Source organism: Telopea speciosissima, chromosome 3, assembly GCF_018873765.1.
Source record: "Telopea speciosissima isolate NSW1024214 ecotype Mountain lineage chromosome 3, Tspe_v1, whole genome shotgun sequence".
Taxonomy (NCBI): domain Eukaryota; kingdom Viridiplantae; phylum Streptophyta; class Magnoliopsida; order Proteales; family Proteaceae; genus Telopea; species Telopea speciosissima.
In genome coordinates, this window is record NC_057918.1 from 70,831,362 (window position 1) to 70,837,361 (window position 6,000).

Consider the following 6,000-nt stretch of genomic DNA (forward strand, 5'->3'; position numbering starts at 1 on the left):
CATAAATGTATATAGTGTTCGGGTTAGCACCGTACCCACCGACACGAGACCCATCAAGGTACAACATTACCAATCAACATTATAACAATTATATATAAGAGTATGCAATATGCGCAAACATGCTTATTAATTATAATGATTACATAATATATAATGCAATAATAATAACAAGCCCAAACGACCAAACCCACTCACAACGTATACGCCAAGCACCAAGATTATCGGTTGTCGCCTCGATCAAGCAATAAGCCACAAGATGAATATATTAACCTAAACAAAGAGTGAAATAAGGTTAAACGAGCGAAGGGAAAGGATCCCCAAAAGGTCTCCCATAAACACTTAAGTATAAGGTTTCAGAAACAAAGTGGTTGCAGGAGTGGTTTCATGCCAAAATTCTGCAACCACATGTAAATCCTAGGAAACCGGGGGTTCGGGACAGTTTTAGTCAAGGTCGGATGCAGATGTGGTTTCAGAAAACTGAAACCGAGTGTAAATCCGACCTTCACAGAATCCTTCTCGGGAAGGTAATTTCAGGGTGGTTTCTTGCAGGTCTGAACCCACATGTAAACCCTCACACCTTCAGGTCCAAAATCCGAAGGATTCCCCTCCAAGGACCCCATTTCAAGTGGTTTTAAAGCACAAGGACTTCTAGGAAACTCCATCCTAAGCTCATTAGGGTCCAACCTTAAATCTCTCAAATGGCAATGAGAACCCTCACATTAGAGCTCATAATGGAGTGAAAAAACTCCACCATAGCTTGGCTTTAAAACTCCATCGACTCCCTAGGTTCCAAGAGAGATCTAGGTCAATCTCTCCCATTACCCAACCCCTTTTAAAATCCAAAATAGAAGAAGGAAGAAGGTTCAATAGCTTACCTACCCCCAAGATGAGAGAGCTCCACGATTTATGGCCCAAGAGATGGGGTCTCCACCTTCCTCCAAGCCTCTCTCTCCTTCCTCTTTCTCTTCCTCTCCTCTTTCTCTCCTCTTTCTCTCCTCCACGATTTAGGGTAGAAGAGAATGATGAAGGAGAAGTAATGTTCTCTCTCTCCCTCATGGACTCATTTATAATAAATGGGTATTTGGGTACCTCTAGTCAAATGGGTCATGAGGCTTAATGGGTCAACCCATTAGTTCTATGTGGGTAAGTGGATGGAATAACCCATCATTGGGTCAATAGGTTAAATGGGCCTGCCCACAACCTTAATTAGGGAAAAGCCCATTCTTAGATGGGTTCATATGAGATGGGTATAAGTCCCCAATGTACTTCCTAACGTGCAGCGGGACCCGAACTTAAATTATTCCCTTCTCTCATGAAATAGCTCGAGCGGTTCAAGCCCGGACCCGCACCGAGGTTACCAAGGGAAGAATAATTAATAAGTCTTGAGGCTAGAACTTACTTTTCCCCCTGTCATGGTTTATTACCCATGACCCCGAACAGCTTCGCCACGGCAATGCTAAGCTCATCACCGAACGAAATATCCAACTGAGGTGATGGTCCAGGATGCTCTCTCCTGAACTCCTCGCTTCCCGGGCTGGTACTTGGAGGGTAATCGACGAAGTCGCCGTCAACGAACTTTCCCCACTAGGGGTTGAGGAATCTTTCCTCCACAGGCAAACCCGTGCTGTGGTCAACGATTTTGTAGCTAGGTTTGACCATCATGGAGAACAGGTCACCAGCATACATGGCAGCGGTATCTACACGTCACGAGAAGAAATGATATTTAATTATATCCCGGGGTACGGGTATAACAATAACTGTCAGTAAACAATGGCCGGTTCGCCAGCTAGACGTTACCAATGCCTTTCTTCATGGTATTTTGGAGGAGGAGGTATATATGGCCCAACCCCAAGGGTTTGACGATCTCCAATATCCTAATCATGTCTGCCGGTTGCATAAAGCCATCTATGGTCTTAAACAAGCCCCAAGGGCATGGTTTCAGCGGTTTACCAACTATCTTAAAGCACTCGGTTTTGTTGCATCAACGGCTGATTCTTCCCTATTCGTTTATGCTCATGACGACACTCAGATTTATCTACTACTTTATGTAGATGACATTATCCTTATAGGGAACTCCATGGCAACTCTTCACACTCTGCTCACGACATTGGGCAAAGAATTTGCCAAGAAAGATCTTGGCGATTTACATTTTTTCCTCGGGGTACATGCCACTCGAGGAGCAACAAGTCTACATTTATCCCAATCCAGGTACATTGCAGACTTGCTAAGACGGACCAACATGGATGGTGCCAAACCCTCCTTGTTATACCCGCACCCCGGATCATAATTAATTATTATTTCTTCCCCGTGACGTGTGGTTATCACTGCCACGTGCTGGTGAGCTGTTCTCACTGGTGGTCAAACCCAGTTACAAATTATTGACCATGATACGGGCTTACCATTGACACACCATGGCAATGGAGAAGTAAGTTTTAGCCCTTGGCTTATTTATTTATCTTTTTCCTCGATGCCCTCGAAGTGCGGGTCAAGATTTAGACCGCCCGGGCTATTTTAGTTGAGTTGGGAATATTCTATTTGTGGGTCCCCCTTATTTAAGGGAGCGTGTGATGGGCTTATAATCCCATGGTGGATGGACCCATCCCCAAGTGGGTTCTTTTCTATTTGAAACCTGTGGGCAAACCCATTTAGTTAAGAGGCCCATTCAACTTGAGGGCCCATTTGACTCTATTTGACCCAAAGATGGGTTAACCCATTCCTGTACCCTAAATAAGACCATGGGTCAACCCATTAAGCCCTCTTGACCCATTTAACTTAAACTACCCATTTGGCCTAATGACCCATTTATCTTGGATCCACCCATTTAACTATTTGACCCATTTAACTTAAAGGACCCAAGCCCATTTTCTATAAATAAGACAAAGGGGGGGGAGAAGGATTCATTTTCATTTCTTCTCCCATCTAGCCTAAATCGTGGAAGAGAGAAAGAGGAGAGAAAGGAGAAAGAAGAAAGAAGAAAGAAGAAAGAAGGAAAGAAGAAAGAAGGAAGGAGAAAAGGAGGAAGAAGGGTGGAGAATCTTGGTTGGAGGTTTGAAGATCACTTCTTGGAGCCTCAACATGGAGCCTTCTACCTTGGGGTGGGTAAGCCATTCAATCCCATCTCTTTTCTTCTATTTTGGGTTTTGGGGTTTGGGAAATGGGAGAAATTCGACCTAGGGTTCTCTTGGAACCTAAGGAATCGATGGAACCTCTAAACCTAGACTATGGTGGAGTTATTTCACTCCATTACAAGCCCTAAGCCTAAGTAATCTCTTTCCATTTAAGAAATTGAAGGTTTCTAACATATTATGTCCTAATTTAGGTTCTCTTTGTTTTCTCTTAAATCCATGGGATTACATGGACCTAATGAGGTCTTAGAACCCTAATGGACCTAGGAGGAAGCTTTCTTGAAGCCTCCCTACCTTTAAACCCCTTGGAAAATGAATCCCTAGTGAGAAACCCTTCAATTTTCGGTTCTCGGTATGTGGTTTTACACTCGGATTCAGTTTTCAAACCACACCGCAACCGACCTTGACTAAAACTATCCTAAGCCCCCGGTTAGCTAGGATTTACATGTGGTTTCGCACGCAAGAAACCACCCTGAAATTACCTTTCCGAGAAGGCCCCTGTGAAGGTCGGATTTACACTCGGATTCAGTTTTCTGAAACCACATCCGCATCCGACCTTGACTAAAACTGTCCGGGCCCTGGTTTCCTAGGATTTACACTCGGATTCAGTTTTCGAAACCACATCTGCATCCGACCTTGACTAAAACTGTCCTGGGCCCCGGGTTTCCCTAGGATTTACATGTGGTTGCAGAATTTGGGCATGAAACCACTCCTGCAACCACTTCACTTCTGAAACCTTATACTTAAATGATTAATGGGAGACCTTTTGGGGATCCGTCCCTTTACTTAATTAACCCTATTTTCACTCTTTATTTAGGTTTAAAGTTTTCATCTTGTGACGTGTTACTTGATTTCGGCGACAACTCATAACATCGGGGCATAACACATATTGTGAGTGGGTTTGGTTGTTTGGGCTTGATATTATTATTGCATTGTATATTATGTCATCATTATAAATTATTAAGCATGCTTGTGCATATTACATATTTTATATATGAATGTTATGATGTAAATTGGAGATGCTTTACTTTGATGGGTCTCGGTGCCGGTGGGTGCCGGTGCTGGAACCCCGGATATATATATAATTATGAAGAAATTATGCTGAATGTCATGTTGAACTGTATGCGCCGTGCCGTGCTGGTAACCGGGCACTAAACCAGATGAAAAGTTGATGCGCCCGGATTACCTCTCGGGACGATAGGACTTGCATGTAGCTGTGGCTAGGATTTTACACCCTTATGCTACGACCCTTACCAACAGGGGTTTAGGTGTTGGGTAATCGTACACCGGATTCTCGTGGAGGTGGGAGAGGCCAGTCATGGTAGTATTGGTTATCAGGGGTCTGCCACTGAGTGGTCTTGGAGGCTTCGATCGGCGTAGGTCCCAGGTGACAATTGAGGTTTCATTGTGGCGATAAGTTAAGTGACCCACAGTGTCTCCCGAGTTGTCACAGTAGCATATGCCATTGACTTAGTTGTGATGTTAGGTGGAAAATTTACTTAACATATGCATGCATCATTGGACTATGTGAATTGTGTGTTTGTGCATCCCCATCCCCTCACCGGCTCGGTGGAGAGCTAACCCCTCGTGTACACAATTTTTAGATTATGATGCAGTACGGAGGAGCCAAGTGTGTTAGAGGAACATGGCAACGGGTGTCCTTGTGACAATTGTGCCTACGGGCCGTGAGAACTCTAGGGACTTGTTCCCCTTTTGTTTATTTTAGGCGTAGGCCCATGTAAAAACATTTCTTGTTATACCCTTGTTAATCATTATTAGATGGTAATGAAAAATGGATTAACTACGTATTTATCATCTAGGCTTTGATCATCTTGTAATTATTGATTTTATACGCTTCCGCAAAACTACTGGTCATTTGGAATGTAATATTTTCCTTTCCGCACTCTGATATTATATTGTTTTAATATTAGTTATGACTGTGCGTTGGGACACTGTGTCAGTGATCCTGGCAGCTTAATAGGATGACAAGCGTTGTCCTAGTCACCCCTTATAATGTATTTTATCCCTTGTCTGGGATGGGGGCGTGACAGAGTGGTATCAGAGCAATGATGCTCTGCACCGACCACAGTCTCGCGGACTCTTGATTTACTCTCCACAATTAGGTTCTAAACTAAAAATCTTCAAGAACATAAATGATTGTGTGCAGACATAGGAGAAGACTGGTTGTGGTGAAACAAAAACTTAGAAGATAATAGGCAACATGGCACTTAGGACTTGAACCATAGGCTGTTAAGCTACAACTTTGAAATTTGCTTGGTTGAGCCTTAAGTAGGTCATAAATGAGTAACTATATGTTAAAATTCATAAACAATGATGAACCAATTATAACCAAGCATAATTATCAATAATGATTTAAACAAGAAAGAAGTAAGCAAATACATAGAGATACATATAAGATTAATTACAAATATTCAATCGTTCAAAATTTTCTTGGGAGGCAATCATATCCTTCCCATTTCAACATTCATGATTTCATCTATTCCAACAAAAACATACGACTCTATCCTGCTCAATCAAAAGATACCAATCTAAACACTATAATTGTTTTGATTCTCGCCTTCGGCATAATCTGTGCCTTTCCCCAACTCAAAATGCAAGATCTCATCTGTTCCAACTCAAAACATTTGATTCTATTCATCTCAGATTAAATATACAAGTCTATCATTTCTAAAAGTCCCCAGTTGTTCATCCTAAGACAAGAACTAGAAGAACTGATCCGAGATAACTTCAATTTGTTGAGAGAAAGCTGGGCTAGTCATTTACACCACCGCAACCAAGAAAGGTGTCGATGTCACCTACCCCTCTCTCGATACCCTCTAGGCGCCAAGTCTGATTGGAGAGTTGCTTCGTGATC